We start from the raw sequence: 17,028 nt of genomic DNA, 5'->3' as shown, positions 1-17,028 counted from the left end.
TCATGAAAAATATCAGACAAATTAAAATTGAAGGACATTCTACCAAATAACTAGGCCTCTAATTTTCAAAAGTGTCAAGGCCTTGAAAGAAAAGACTAAGTGTTCCAGACTGAAGGAGAATAAAGAAACAACAAGTAAATGTAATACGTAATTCTGAACCGGATTTTTTCTTTTTAATTTTTTGTAGAGGTGAGGTCTCGCTATATTGCTTAGGCTGGTCTTCAACTCCTAACCTCAACCGATCATCCTGCCTCGACCAACCTTAGTGCTGGATGAACTGGATCCTTATGCTCTAAAGGACATTATTGGAACAACTAGTGAGGTTTAAATGTTAGTAAAGGATTCACGTAAACGTTCTGATTTTGATGACAAAGATGTCACTATGTAGGAGAATGTCCTTGTTTGTAGGAAATAAACATTAAAATATTTAGGGGTGATGGAGTATCAGATCGGCAACTTACTGACAAATGGTTCAGGAAAAAAGTTCCAATTTTTTGTATGCCCTTATTTCAAAAATTAAAATATGAAAAAAATTACAAAAAATCTATAGCAGTGCTGAAAAACCTGGTGGGGTATATTTACAAATAAAAACAGATTGGATTATAGAGAATACAAAGTAGACTGGGGCATGGGAGAATGACAACAAAATGCAATACAACTGAGGGACCAGATAACCAAAATAAGCATAAACTGGGATGTCCAAAAAAGATAAGTTCTCTTAGCAAGGAGGATTAAGAGAGGTTTGTGTGTCCTGGGCAGTCAGCCAGGTAAGAGAACCACAGTAAGATGTTTCATGGATAAAACATCTAGTACAGCTCTCTGTACTGTGGGAGATTTTATGCTTGGACAGCATAACCATGAAAATAGGTGACTATCTCCTGAAAGACAGGAAACACCTGTGACCAAAAAGTCAAGCTATCCACATACCCTAAAGGAGAGAAACCCATTAAACATCCCCTCTTTCCTCTTCTAAGCAATTACCAAAGGAAAAAAGAACAGGGATTCACTTGGACTGGGAAAATACATTTAAATGACCAATACGTATAGGTTCTGCTAGGCCATAATATAAAACTTTGACCACCATGAAAAAATCTAACATTTGAGGAAAAAACAAAAGCACGACATATACCAAGAACAATAAGATCAAATTTTCTGTGTCAGTAGAGGAAATGGAAAACAATGTTAAAATAGTAGTATCTCAGAGATTTAAGGTTACATGTAGACCAAAAATAAAGCCAAAAAATAAAAATCAACTCCAATGAAAAAACCAGAGTTCTTAGACACTCTATCCCCAAAACAAATAACAAAGTAACTGAAAAGAAGTGAACATCAAATAAGTGAGCTAAAAGATCAAGCCTCAAGATTCTCCCAGAATTCAATATCAAAAGACAAAAAAAAAAAAATATTTCTCATATTGAACTTATTTGGAAAAAAAAGACCAAAAAAATTAAAGGAAGTAATGAAAGCTCCATAAATCCCAATATCCACCTAAGTTTTCAAAGTGTGATCCCCAGGCCCTGGAAGTCCACAGCCCCTGGGAGTCCCTAAAACACTTTCAAGGAGGCTTAAAGGTCAAAACTATTTTCATAATACTGAGACGTCATTTTTCCCTTTTCCACTATGTTAATGTTTTACACTGATGGTGCAAAAGCAATGGCAGGTAAAACTGCTAGCACCTTAGAAAGAAAAAAGGTAGTGCCTTCAAGCACCACTACATATTCCCAGATTTATTTTTAAATGCCACTTAAGAGTATCTTTAATGAAGCAGTAAGAAATAATGCATGTTACAAAATCATAAACAGGTAAAAGATGTATCCTAAGTACAAGATAAACCAACGGGTTTTAAGGTAACAAGAAATGAAAAATTCATTAATATGGTTCCAGATTCAATATTGTCACTAACCTTTTAAAAAACTACTACTTGTCAAATTTTGGTGTACCAAATATGTCAAATTTTTGTATCAAAGAGTATCTAAAATTATCTTAAAAAGCTATGAAAATACTCCTCCCTACTCCAACCACATATCTATACAAGGCTGGATTTTCTTCCTACAACTTCAACCAAAACAACATATTGCAACAGATGGCATAAAGAAGCAGATAGGAGAACAGAGCTGTTTTCTATTAAGACAAACACAAGAGACTTGCAAAAATATAAAACATTGCCACTCTTTTTGCTAAATATTTGTTTTGGAAAATAGTTATATTTTTATTAAAACAATGTTACATTAACATACAATAGTTGTGTTTATAATTTTTTAGTTTAATTTCTCATACGGAAAATGAAATAAATAACACATATAAACCAAACCTCTTTGGGGTTCTCAATAATTTGTAAGAGTATAAAGGGTGTGTAAAACCAAAAAGTTTGAGAACAACTACCTGAGGGCCATTACTATTTCTTGTAATTATACCATGCTATAGTAGAGTGAATCCTCCTACAGAGAGACGAAATGTATAAGGCAATTCTGCCCAAAGTAAGTTGTTCCAGACTATTTTCTAAAGTCTTCTTTTCATTCTTTTATTTCCTCACTGTAATACCATAGGTAACAACTTCACAATGTTGCTAATGTGCCTTTCTCACCCCTTCTAGGACATCAAAAAGCCAAGAGACAACTCACTATGTACATAAGTAAATGGGCTCTGAATAAGGATGTCCCTATGAATGAAGACCCCAGACTTTTGCTATACCTGTTTTGATTACTTAGATGTCATTTTTTATTATTTCTAGTTTTTCTGCTACATTTTATATACCTAAAGTTACAGATAAATAACCAGAAAAGTAGAATATTAATAAGTGGAATTTTAGATGTTCTTCTTTTCTATTGTCTTACATATTGGCACTTATAAAGTCTGGCAAGGCCTTCATCCAATGGTGTTTGGAACAATATTTGAATGGAGAAGAATAAACTGAGTGACAGAGTTCCACTGTGCTGATTTCATGAAAGCAAAGGAAAACAATTTCAAAATTTGGGGGACACTGTGACAGAGAAAACATCTAATTTGAAAGGTAGGACAGGAGAGAAAGGTATAGAGAGAGAAGGTACAGAGAAGTAAGTCTGTATGTTTTAAGAAGACAAAAGTATAACAAGAAGGTAGAAGCGGCTGTAGAGAGTCTTAATACGTAAGAATAAGTAACAACCTGGTATTAACAGTTAATGCTGAGGACATTAACAAGGAAAAAGAGAATTGAGAAAATAAAGTATAAAGAAACACAAAGCAACATACTAATGAACATCAAGGTAAATTCCGGCATGCACACTGAGTTGGAATGCAAAGGAAATATTCAGAATTAAATACGCTGATCAAATAAATTTTTTCTACTGCATGTTTTGAGCATTTTTTTTGAGGTGATAAACATGAACTAATAAAGTCTGGAAAAAAGAGTGAGAACAAAATATAATTAAGAAACAACAGATGAACATAGAGAAAAAAGGGTAAGTAAATGAAGCTAACTATAAAAATAGGAAGCTAAAGGAATTAGAAGAGAAAGCTGAATAATAGCTAGATTTCTTTTTTACAACTAGGAAACCTAAGACAAAGGAGAAAGCTAAAGGGTAAATCTGGAAAATGGGAGTAGGAGTAGTACAGTTCAAGAGTTAGCAGAAAGAAAAAATGATAATAATGTAGGGAAAAACAAAGAAAAGTGGAAGGCAGAAATGCTGGACTTATTTCCTTAGAAAATTCAAAAGTAAATATTAAAGAGCATAATTCATGTAGACATACTCCATGGCAACAGCAAATAAATAAATAATGTGCATTCAAAAACTGACTAATCAACCCACTGTCAACAGATAAACTACATACGGTATAGTTGTCAGAAAAGAAAAAGAGGGACATTTTTAGGGGTTTATAGTACAAGTGTTCCCAGAAAAGAAAGAAAACATGTATTATAACAGATTAAAGAATGAGCAAGTCAGAGTCAAAATGAAAATGCAAGCAACAAAGTAGGGTGTTTAAGGAGAATCCAAATAAGTAGCAATTACAAAAAAGAAAATTATTTTGCTATTCAATATCACTAAAATTCCCGCATAATCCCAAATACTTAAGTACTACCATAATCTATTTCTAAAATAAAAGCAGCTTAAAGTCTAAATCATATTATCTATAAGCAATTATTTCAAATAAATCCACAAATTTTTAAGTGTGTTTCTTAGGAGTTATTTACTACCAATAATTCAATATTAACAACGTCTAAAATAACTCAATTTTAGAGATTTACCAATGATATATGCAAAATGTTATCACTTCATTAAGAAACAGCATACAATAAAAATTTGATTTCTATATTTGTACCTCTGTGAGGTTTTTATACATGAAGTTTGCAATAACTTGACCTCAGATGACAAGGAGACTTCATAACTTAATCCAACTTGAATTAAAGTTCTAAAAACTCATTACCTTCAATCAACAGAGCATTTTGTGCAATATTTTAGCAAACACTTTGGAAGTACTCTATATTTGCCAATTTAATCTAAGAAAAACCCACACAATACTAAAAATATCCGAATTTTGAAGCCATTTTAAATATCTTGTTTCTTTTAAACTTCTTTTCAAACCCTTGTCATGTTTTAAAGAAGCTTCAAAAATATTTATAATTTGACACAGTATAAAACCTAAAGTTTATTAAGTTAATTCAGTGCTAAACCAACAGAATTCTAAGTAAACCACCAAGTAAGCCTTGTTGAGAGGAAAAAAAGGAACCAAACACAAATTACACAGGTGAACACCTCACTTTTAAAAATGTGTTGCCTGCATCTAAACATACTTCTGTGCCCCAGAAAAAGATCAAGAGCTATATCTAACAATATAAGTTTAAACTGTCATTTTCAAGTGCTATAATATTTTTTGAATAAAATTTACTAACAAAGAGAAACATCTTTGCAAAGTGATAATTCTCTGTAAAAGACTTGCTTTACTAAGGCTTTGTTGCTCAGAAGCCAAGTATAAACCATATAAGGAAACTGAAGTTCAATGCCATTTATTTTGTTCCGCTCTTTCAGATGCCCAAGAATAACCTCTTTTGCTGCCTGATGATATGTTCCAAAATCATAAAGTAGATCAGTTATGCACTTTAAATCCCTTGATAAAGCTAGTTTGATTTAACAGGAACTACTTGATGGTTCACAAATCTTAACAATGGAAAAAAAATCCCCAGAGGCCATGCTCTGGAAAAAAAAATCAAAACAATATATAGTAATAAATAGTTTAAATACTCCCTTTTTGAAATGTACTTAATAATGCAGCAAAGAACAAACTGTGAAATAATTTGATCCTGATCTTCATAAACCTACCTTTTCTCTTTGAACTAAAGAAAGTCAACTCTTTCCTCAGGCTTCCGGTAATTACTTGAGGTAGCACAGGCACACTAAACATAAATCTATATTCAAGATATAGATACCAACAGGATACCATATTTAATATTAATTAAAGTACAGTATTATCTTTCACCTACCTCTAATACAAAAATACTGGGGGGAAACTAAGCTTAAAAAGACTAAAACACTGAAAAAACAACTTGGGTTTGCTACTACCCAAACTAGTTTCATCTATGTAGCCTACCCATTGGTCCAGAAGCGTTCATAACTCTGACTGGTGGAATGTCTGCCATGCTTCACAAATTCCTACCCCCACGGAAGGGACCTATCACTTATTAAGCAGAACCGACCAAAAACACTTAGGCCAATGCGAAAATGTAAACACTGTACTATTCAAAAAGCACAGCTTTTTACCACATTCATATGATTCCCATGAAAGTCGTTTTACACATTTTACTTTTCTTATATACTGTTCTGAACTGCACAGAAGTCCTAACAAATCAAACTACTACGGGTATTTGTTTTTAAATTACACTTCTCTCTTTATCCGTAATCCTTACTCCCTCCTTTTTCTTCCCAATGGATTAGTGACAAGGAAAGTCTAGTAGATACTTGGTTTCAATTAATTAACCAAACAAGTATAAGGTTTCTAAGTTTCTGAAAAGAACCCAACTAAAGAAATATGTTACCCACCCTGAAAAACAACTGAGAATGGCAAAGTTTTTGTTTTCTAAAATCCAACGAAATATAAGGGTTGGAACTAAAAAATCTCTATATAATACGATTAACGCAAAAGCCAAAATAATCGGTATCCGTATAAACAAATGTGGCAGCCATCTCAATAACAGCAAAATAAACATTCGCTGCAGCGACCTAACTTTCTTCCAAAACAAAAGTTGCCAGATTCAGCAACTAACTATACAATGTATATGTTCCGGAAAGCTAAAACTTCAGGACCTTGTGCCGAACAAAGGCACTCTTTCTTCGGATTGCTGAAAACTTTTCGTCCCACAGCATTCTAACAATCTCTTCCCAAATCACCTGAGTCCAGATGGTAGAAGAGGGAGAAAAACCAGGTCTATTTGGCACCCAAAATACTATCCACTTAGATATGAGAAAAGGAAAATTTAGGGCAACTTGGGGAAAAGCGAAAGACACTGAAGTATCATCCTTTTCCGGCCCATGAACTTGTTAACTTCTAGACTCTTTTCGTGAAAATTACCTTTCGGTCGGACAGCGTCTCAGGGCAGCTTTTTCAAGGCTTCGCTTGACATGATTTCCTTCCCTTTCATTAGTCACTTAGGATCCTGACGAATTTCTCTCTCCAGTGAGAGCGGATGTGGGGTGGCCTCCCACAGCAGAAGAGTGGGTTGCTTTGGTAGGGGACAGGGACGCGGGCTGGCTTCCTGGTCTCGAGTTTTGCAGGAGTTTCCCAGTCCCAACTAGGATCTCCGCCGAAAAAAAAAAAAACTTTTCACTCGTGACACCGCCCGGAATTGCCGTGCGAAACTCACTTCCTGCCTTGGCGAGAAGCAGGATCCAGCTCCGTCCAGGGGAACCCGGAAAACCAGCTCCGCGCGCTCCGGAGAGGGGGGGAGGGAGGGGGCGTCCGCCGAGAGCCTCGGGCTCTGGGCGACCAGCGCGCCCCGCACACCCGACGGCCGCGGAACCCCGCCGGCGGGGACGAAGACGCCGCCGGGGCGCTCGGCGCGTCTCAGCCGCGCTAGGCCGCCACCTCCTCCTCCTCTCCGCCGCCCCCAGAGCCGGGCGGCGGGGTTATTGTCTAGATAGCGCCTGCCGCGCCCTTCGCCCGCTTCGCCGCCGCCGCCGCCGCCGCCCCGAGCCGGAGCCGGAGCCGGAGCCGAGGGGCCGGGCAGGCTCGATGGCGGCCCCCTCTCCGGACCGTCCGTCTGGCTGGCCGTCCGTCCTTCCGTCCGTCCCTCCCTACTCGCCCTCGAACCCTCTTCTCCCTCTCCCGTTTTCCCGCCGCCGTCCCTCCGCTCCCCTCCTCGTTCTTCCCCAGCGGCGGCGGCTCCCCAGAGAAGCGCAGGGGGTGGGGGCAGGCGGCAGCTTGGTCTCCTCAGGAGCTCGCGGGGCCGCGGCAGGGGCCGAGGCTGCGTCCCGCGCCGCCGCGCCACATTCACTCGAGAGAGAGACTGCGAGGGGAGGGGAAGGAGGGAGGGAGGGAGGGAGAGGAGAGAAAGGAGGAGGAACGGGGCTGGGGCGGAGGGGAGCTACTGCCTCACAGGCCGCGGCGGCCACAGCGCCACCGCCCCTCCGGCGAGGGGGGAAGAGGCTGCGCGCAGCGGCTCCGCGGCGAGGGCGGGGCGACCTCCCGCCGGCTTCGCCCCAACCGCCAACAGCCGCGCTGGAGGCCGGCGCGAGCCAGTCAGCGCGCGGGGGCGGCGCGGGCCGACGTCTGCGGCGGCAGCGGCGGCGGCTGGGGGAGGCGGGGGGCGACGGGCCAAGGGCCGTGGGGGAGGGGCCGGCCGCGGCCGCGGGTTCGCGTGCGAGGCGCTGCGTGAGGCCCACTCTGGCCCAGGCCCCCCGAGGCCTGCCTGCAGGTCCCCGGCCTGCTCCCCGACCCCGCACACACCCGCTCCGGAGCGCCCAAGGTGGGGAATACTGACGAAGCGGACCCCGCTAGCTCCTCGCGGCCCCGCGCCCAGCCCGGGAGGTGGAGAGCCCGCAGGCCTCCGCTGCCCCGGCCGATTGAGTTTCTTTGTACGACAGTAAATCGCTGCAAAGGAGTTGTTCAAGTCCAGCTCCGATTTTAAGGCAGCAGGTATCTCTTTCAGCTGCGGCACTCCAACTTCCTCTAATGGTACGCTCAGGTTGCAGGAAACCACAGCGGCGGCTCGGCAGAGCTTCCCACGCCGGCCTTCGAGCTTGCTCGCACAGCAGTGCGGCTGACACTCGGTGTCTCCGCTTCCCACCGGCGGGGAGACAAAGCTGGCGCTGAGAGGGGGAAAATGGCCCGCGAAATTGTCTCAAGATAGTGCCTTTGTTAGAGGAAACATTGGATACACTCCCGAGTGCGACGTAGGCTTCCAACCCCAGCGGTTTCAGTGGTGCAGTCGTTGAATTGCGCTGGCCCTAATAATTCAGCCTGGCAAGAGTTTGCGTTTATTGCGGAGAGAGACTCTTAAGCATTCTGTCAACACATATGGCATAGAAAGCCTCAACCATAACATTGCACAGTTTTTTGCAGTTACTGCTTTAAATGTGTTAACAGACAAGACGGCCTTGTTTTACCCAGAGAAGGAACACAGAAAAATATCCTCCACCCTCATTCTGTGTTGTACTTAACCGTGTACAGTGATGGTAATTAGCCTCGGTGTCCCTGAAGTCACTAGTTCAGTTCTTCCATCTGTATTCCACAGATAACTATTAATATTTATTACCAAGTTTGCATAAACAGCTATGGGCCCTACAGATAATTTTGGGCTTGCGACCAAAGGTAAGAGTTCATAAAGTCCACCAAAGAATTGTTTACCAAAGTGAATTACACACTAGTGACAGACACTTGAAATAACTCCAAAGATAATCAAGTCATTTTGTTAGGGTTCAGAGCATTTTCACTTCTTTTAGAACTGCTGGAATTAGTGCAGGTACTAGTTCCTTAGCATAGAGCAGAAGTTGGAGATTTACAGGTAGTACCAAAGTGTTCAGGCATATTCAGTGCTGAATTAGAGGTAAGAGCATTAACTGGAAGCTAGGAAACGGCAGGAGGGTATACAAGTAAAAGCTGGATATCTATTTTATGTGAATATGAATCTTAACCATTGCATGAAAAGCTAAAGTTAGCATATTGTACAAGCTGTTTTTAATCATCCCATGAAAAATTTTTTCTTCCCCTTTCAAAAACTGGTTTAAATCCGATCAGAACTCATTGGCATAGCTCTGAACTGAAAGGGTCACTCTCCTAAATCATCCCAGGATGGAATATCTCCCATACCAGTGAGAAACCATCTGAGTTCTGTGATCCCAGTGTTGCATCTGGTCTCAGTTTGATTCAAGACCCCTTTAAATGTGGTACCATAGATTCCAGTAAACCCAGCCCTCTCCTCCAAGCCTAAATAAGTAGGACCAGACCACTTCTGTAGGCTTAGACTTGCCCTGGTCCTGGCCTTTATTTATTTAAACTCATACTCAGGACCAACCATTCAAGCTAGAAAAGTCCCTGTGACCAAAAAGCCCTTCTCCAACTACACTGAAATTCTGCCATTAGACTTATCCCTTTAAGTAGTTTATTTCTCCAGCACAAAACCATAATCCTGGGAAAGGTAATATTTTAAGCCTTATTACTCATTTATACCTAATTCATCAGATTGTTTCCCTAAAGCAGCTTTTGATGGAAGGGAAAAATAGAGGTAACATATGCTGAGGTTGAGTAGATAGGAAAGGGAAATGTGGTCTCATTCCTTAGAGCAATATGTGGAGAGTAGAGGAGTATAAGCAATAAAATGACCCCCATTTGATTAAATAAGTCCTGCTTACCCATACTGTGAAAATGAGCCCCCGAAAACACTGGCCTTAAGAGGATGGAAGCCAGGATACACTTGTCAATGTAGTTGACCCTTGAACAACACGGGGGATAGGGGTGCTGACCCCCTGGGTGTTTAACTTTTGATTCCCCCAAAACTGAACTACTAACAAGACTACTATTGACTAGAAGCCTTGCCAAAAACATAAACAGTCGATTAACACATATTTTGTATGTTATAGGTATTATATACTATCTTCTTACAATAAAGTAAGCTAGAGAAAAAATGTTATTAAGAAAATCATAAGGAAGAGAAAATGCATTTACAGTACTATAGTGTATTTATTAATACCGTAAGTTTAGTTTGTTTACAAGATGAATCATCTATCTGAAATGGCAGGCAACTGTAGCTGCAGACCTTAATCTACAGTACATGTCAAGCAATTCAACTTTTCCTTATAATGTCTTGACTTCTCTGCTTCTTGGGAATACTTCCAGCATCACTAGTGGTACTTCAAGTAGGTCCCATGTTATTCAAAGTTTATGGTATTGAACTAAACACAGTGAAAAATATGCGAGAACTGTGAGAGATCACTTTTTACCGCAATATGAAATTTACTGGAGAGATGAACTGCTCATGTGGAGATGATTGGCATCACACAGCATTTTAAGCGGATACTCGCAACACTTGAGCTCCCTGAAGAGCAACAAGAGGTAGCTACAAAATATTATAGTAGTACGGTATGTACTACAGTTAATGTTATGCGTTATGATTTAATATTGCATCTTTATGTTTGTTTACATTTCTCTACACTGCTAACGGTACCATGTAAGTTCTATATTTGTCTGCAGGTTTTTTCAAATTGTTGCAAATCTCCAAAAAATTTTCTAATATATTTATTGAAAACAATCCACATATATAAGTAGACCCACATAGTCAAACCCAAGTCATTCAAGGGTCAACTGGAGTTATCTATTTTGCAAATATATCTTTAATGATCTCTATAAAGTATCTTCCCAGGAATTCTGCATCTGTGCTCACATAGAAGGGCAAAATGACAGCTATATGATTAGGGTATTCAATAATCAGAAATAATGATTCACCTTTGTTATTCATCACGGACTATTTAGTTCTAACTCATACGAGCAGCATACACAGATATAGCCAAATCTTCCATTTGTTTTACATGGCATTCCCTTTCCATGCTTACGGATTAGTTTCCTTAGAAAATCCTCCCACAAGACCTTGAACTAAAATAAAATGGACTTAACTTTTCAATTATGATTAAAAGGAGAACTAAAACCCTACGTTAAACAAGGCTGCCCAGCTGTGATTCTCTAATGATTAACTGAATTCCAAGACCACCTTAGAGAGTAAGCTAATAAATATTTATTGACAGTATATCTTCATCTTCCCCATATAACTTCATCTTCCCCGTTGTGATACTCTAAATGATTCTCTGTGAAAGGCAGGAAATCTTTTCTTTGAGATTCCCCTTCCCAATGGCTGGGCACAGGAAAGGAATTACTGTCTGCTAGAGATAAGCCACTTCATTTGAAGGAAAGCGTTAAGGCCTTAAGCATTCCAAGGAATGTACACAACATCCATCAGAAAAAAAGTGCTCTGAGAGCCTAACCACTGTTTTAAAAATGGTCTACCTGTCATTTTCCCCCATGCCAGCCAAGTAGCTGTGCAGAAGCTTTGGGGAGACAAAGATAGCAGAGAGCAAGGAAAAGTTTGAGATGATAATTATTCTTTCCTCTTTTTCTTAAACCCTAGTAAGAAATTGGTTACCTAAAAACAAAGTTTTTATCAGAGTAGTGTTTGGAAAACATGAATCTTCAGGCTAGAGTAGGGTTAGATTCAAAAGAAGTCTGGAAGCATTAGGTCAATTAGGTCATAACACACTACAAAATGTGTTTTTAATATGAATTTGGCTTCCTTATTTTCACTTCCAGCTTAGCCCCTTGATGGAGGTGGCAGGAGGTTATAGGGTGGCAAGTCTGTGCGAACGAGATGCTTTGGCTCAAAAGAGACAGTACATGTAGGAACCAATATTAGTGATTTTATAATACTTTGGGAATGGAATTGCCTCTCCCAAAACATGTTTCTACCTTTCAAGCATATTTTCAGTAATATTTTATGAATCACAAGGAAAGTCTGCCTCTATTTGTGAAAAGTTTTCTGAAAAGTTTTTAAGTCTTTTTACCCTAGTATATGCTTGATAATCTTTTTTTCTATCTTATATATTTTGTAAACTACCAAAGTTAAATTTTTTTCAGATGTCTTATGAATTTTTTAAATGTAGGGAGAAAATAAATAATGCCTGCCAGATTATTTGTATTGCTTCTGAAATAAGATTGCTTGAATTAGAAATTTGGCTAAACTTGAGCTTCCTCATCTCTAGAATGAGGACTTTAACACTAACTGCCTTAAAGATTACTGGAAAGACTAAATGGGACAATACTTGTAAAGTGCTTAGCATACTCAGAAGCATTAGCTATTATTAGTACTGTACATTTTTTTTTTGTTTTTAGAGATGAGAGGCTCACTATGTTGCCCAGGCTGGAGTGCAGTGGCTATTCACAGTCACAATGATAGTGCACTCCACCTTGAACTCCTGGGCCCAAGCAATCCTGCAACCTCAGCTCCCAAGGAGTCAGGATACTAAATGCAAGCCACTGCCTAGTAGTGCTCTTTTAAATGCACTGATAATATGTACCATGGTTCCATCATTTCTAAGGTGCCCATATAGTCTATCATCCAAACTAGGACACTTTGAGAGTAAAAGCAGATATTATTAATAATTACACAGAGACAACAAATGTAAAACCAAAACTTTCCTGGGCCAACTAGAGCAATAATTCCAACCCTGTTGCCTTCTGATCCACTTCCCCACTCCAGTCCTCCTATATGAATCATAATCTACTCCTATCATATTACAAGGTACATACCTCTTTCCAAATCATAGCAGTATTAAATCAATAAAAGTCTATTTAGACTTCTATTAGACTGCTTATTGCCTTTCAATTCAGGCTTTCCCTTAAGAATATCACCTTTCTTTGAATAACAAAAATTGGTCTTTTCCTACTCACTTAAGCCCACATGTAATAAATTTAAATTTTCTATAGTATTTTATTTCTAAAAAATGCTTAGCATCAAAAGTGCCATGAAAATAGCCAATACATGGATATTAAACACAATTTAAGGTGTAGGAAGAGGCTAGATGCCCTGCTCTAAAACGACAACTATGTTGCATAAAAACTTTCCTTTTTAGTTAAGCATCATATCCTTTCTATTTCAAAGTCAGAGTAAATCTTCTCTGTATTGTCAAGGACTACTATATCATAACCAGAATACTGGATAAATCTCACCTAAGTCTGGTTTAATCAGTACCTAGAAAATGCTATTTTTCAATTGGATTTTCTAAAATAATTCTGAATATGCTATAAAACTCATACTTTCTTCCCTTGGAAAGAAACTTTTTTTATTTTATGGAAATTGATTGCAAATTTCCTTCAAAAATGCTGACCTAAACTGTAACATTTAAAAATGTTTCTTCTCTCTTCTGTTCTCCCATAGTGTAATGCCTTTGTTTTTATGCCATTAATGTCAACCATCAGATCAATCATATGATATTTTAGTTTTCTTACTTTTTAATTACTTTTAATTTTCTTGTTTTTCTAGTTTTCTTCTAAGCAGGATGCTGAATTTCTCTTCTTTCTACCTCTTGAAATTCCCTCTGAAATTTTTGTTTTCTTTTACAAATCTTTATATAGTAGATCTTTCATATTTCGTGCTAAACAGCATACCAAACTATTAATAGAAATATCACTTTCCTCCCAAAGGATATTTATTTATACTTCTTTACATAGAAATAAATGTGTAGAGAAGAAATAGTTTTTAAATATTTTATTTTATAATTTTCAAATGTAATTTTTCTTTTGCTTTCTTTCTTTTTTTTTTTTTTTTCTTGAAACAGGATCTTGCTCTGTAACATGGGCTAAAGTGCACTGGTGTCATCATAGCTCACTGCAACCTCAAATTTCTGGGCTTGGGCGATCCCCCTGCCTCAGCCTCTCAAGTACCTGGGACTACAGGTGCATGCTACCATGTCCAGCTAATTTTTTTTATTTTTTGTAGAGATGGGATCTTGCTCTTGTTCAGGCTGGTCTCAAACTCCTAAGCTCAAGCAATCTTCATGCATGGGCCTCCCAAAGTGTTAGGATTACAGGCATGAACCACCACCATGCCCGGCCCGCTTTTTCTTTCTTGATATTTTACTTCATTTACCTGATATCTGGCCACCCTAAGTTATACATAAGTGACATTTCTATTTTGTCTTCTGTATTCTGTAGTAATGAAACCTAACCGATAAATTATTATTATTATTATTATTATTTTGTACTCACTGGTTATAGCAATCTTTTTTTTTTGAGACAGGTTCTCACTATATTTCCGAGGTTGGAGTGCAGTGGCTACTCACAGGCATGATCCCACTACTAGTCAGCACAGAAGTTTTACCCTGCTCTGTTTCTGACCTGGGCCAGTTTATTCCTCCTTAGGCAACCTAGTGCTCCCCAGCTCCCTGGAAGTCACCATACTGATGCCAAATAGGGTGGACACCTGATTGGCATAGTGCACTACAGCCCAGAAGTCCTGGGCTCAAGCAATCCTCTTGTCTCAACCTCCCGAGTAGCTAGGACTATAGGCATATGCCACAGTGCCCAGCCAATAAATTATTTCTCATCAATATTGTCATCTTTCAAAAAAGTTTGGGCACTGGCATTAGCATTTCCTAGCTGTTGACCCTTGGATAAATCATTTAATCTCTCCATGTCATAGTTTATCATCTATAAAATAGAACAAGCCCTATCTAGTCTATCTCATAGGGTTATTGTGGGCACCAAACAAGATGATGAACATGAAAGCATACTAGTGGCCGGGCGCAGTGGCTCACGCCTGTAATCCTAGCACTCTGGGAGGCCGAGGTGGGTGGATCGCTCAAGGTCAGGAGTTCGAGACCAGCCTGAGCAAGAGCGAGACCCCATCTGTACTAAAAATAGAAAGAAATTATATGGACAACTAAAATATATATAGAAAAAAAAAATTAGCCGGGCATGGTGGCGCGTGCCTGTAGTCCCAGCTACTCGGGAGGCTGAGGCAGTAGGATTGCTTGAGCCCAGGAGTTTGAGGTTGCTGTGAGCTAGGCTGACGCCATGGCACTCACTCTAGCCCGAGCAACAAAGTGAGACTCTGTCTCAAAAAAAAAAAAAAAAAAGAAAGCATACTAGTAATATCAACACTACATAAATAAAACCTATCCTTTTTCTCTTATATCAGTAGGAATATAATTCATTATCACCAATAAAATATCATAAGCCATATTAAATGTTCATTGACTTAGTGGCTCTATAATATGCATACTTTAAATTACATATTACATAGTGAATGCAGATTAAATGCAGTGTCTATTTTTTTTTTTTTATTTTAGAGATGGGGTCTCGCTATGTTGCCCAGGCTGGTCTCAAACTCCTGGCCTCAAGCAATCCTCTTGCCTCGACCTCCCAAAGTGCTGGGATTACAGGCGTGAGCCACTACACCCAGTTGCACTGTCTATTCTCTATAAAGTCTATAACCTATAAGAGAAAGTGGATATAAACACATCAAATTTATATAAAAATTCAAATTATTAATCTAGATGCCAAAAATTCAGAAATTTTGATAATTCAGACGGTAGCTAGATTTTACACCATAAAAATATTGCTAGGAAAATGAGAAGTGTTAGTTTCAGGCAGCATGTTTGATCTACTCAAAGAAAATAAGGTTTCTAAATTCTAGAATCTGAGAATTTTGAGTAGTGGTTGAACAAGCAGGAGGAGACCTCAGAGGTCATCATGTTTCTAATTCAACTGCATTTTGTAGCTGAGGCAACTTAGGTTTGAAGACTTGCCCAAAGTCATACTGCTAGTTAGTGACAAAACCATAATTAGAACTCAGTTCTCTCCCACCTAAGTACGTGTTCAACTATACCACATTGCCACCACATAGCAATCCAAACTTGGAACAACCCAGAAACCACTGAAGAAAAGTTTGACAGAACTGCTTAAATTTTTTAAACTCCTGTTGGCAAAAGACACCAAAAACAAAGTTAAAAGATCAATGGCAATCTAAGAGAAAAGAAACAATATGAGAAACAATAGTTAATATCCATAATAAAGAGCTTTTATAAGTCCAGAAGAAAATAACAATCAAATTGAACTATTTACAAAAGACATAAACCAGCAATTCACAAAAAAGAAATATAAAGAGTCAATAAACGTTTGAAAACATGTAAGGACTTTAAAAATCCAGGTGAGAAGTAACCCCATTTAAAAACCAGGATAACTGAAACTCTAGCCAGCTTTCACTATTGTTATTGTATTTGGGCTGGTGATTGTTTTTCAGTTCTCTCAAGCAAAAAGAACTCCACTGCTGCTGTAATAAAAGGGTGCTCCTACGACCTGGGCAGAAAGGGAAGTGAATCAATCTCATGACCGTAGGTTGGAATTAAACTGGTTTAAACATGGTCCCAGAAACTAGACAAGAGTCTCCCTGGTGCCACTCTCCATGAACTTTGGTAGGGAAGTTCATGAAGTTTTTGAGGAAGCATAACATTTGAGAAAGCACCATCTCAAAAGGGTCAGGCCTGGGCATATACTATAATATATAGTAAACCCTTCCCTTGGGCATATTTCTCTAGGCCAGAACCACCAGACTTCTGGGTATTGTATTGAGCATGGTTTACCCAAATTCCAATGATTATATACTTTGGAAAGCACAGATTTTAAGATACTAGGTTACTCAAAATAAGGGCTGAACAGTGTGAGATGGCAACAAATTGCTCTAGTAAATCAAAAGTGCTATTTGAGTAATGAGTTTAAGGCCCTGAAGGGAATGAACTCTCAAAATCTCCCAGGCTGATGTATTAAGGTTCTGTTGGGGCTAGAGAATCCTGTGGAAGGATCCAAGGAGGCAAGTGTAGGACCAGGGGTGGGGAGAGGAAGAAATTCTTTCTCTTGCTGCCTCTACTTATAACGAGGACTTTCTCTGCTCTTTACACTTCCTTGAATATGCGTCCTACCAACTATTATAAAAACAAATGATAGAGAAAAAAGTGGGGATCAGGTAAAAGAAGAAGTGAAAAAATTATGTTGACATAATTTTTAGAAAAGACTAAAGCA

General features: G+C 39.1%; 1 protein-coding gene across 4 annotated transcripts in view; it reads right to left on the bottom strand.

Annotated features, from left to right (window-relative positions):
- The window catches only part of ERBIN (erbb2 interacting protein), a 119,256-nt gene extending 112,503 nt beyond the window's left edge, over positions 1-6,753 (bottom strand). For all 4 annotated transcript variants that reach the window (XM_069491912.1, XM_069491913.1, XM_069491914.1 and 1 more), the window contains exon 1: positions 6,541-6,753. The gene's annotated coding sequence lies outside the window, so the exon portion shown is untranslated. The remainder of the gene's footprint in view (positions 1-6,540) is intronic.
- Between the last annotated feature and the right edge of the window lie 10,275 nt (positions 6,754-17,028).

Source organism: Eulemur rufifrons, chromosome 17 (genome assembly GCF_041146395.1).
Source record: "Eulemur rufifrons isolate Redbay chromosome 17, OSU_ERuf_1, whole genome shotgun sequence".
Lineage (NCBI taxonomy): Eukaryota > Metazoa > Chordata > Mammalia > Primates > Lemuridae > Eulemur > Eulemur rufifrons.
The sequence above is the reverse complement of the archived record's forward strand: the minus strand, read 5'-3'. Positions and strand labels throughout refer to the sequence as shown.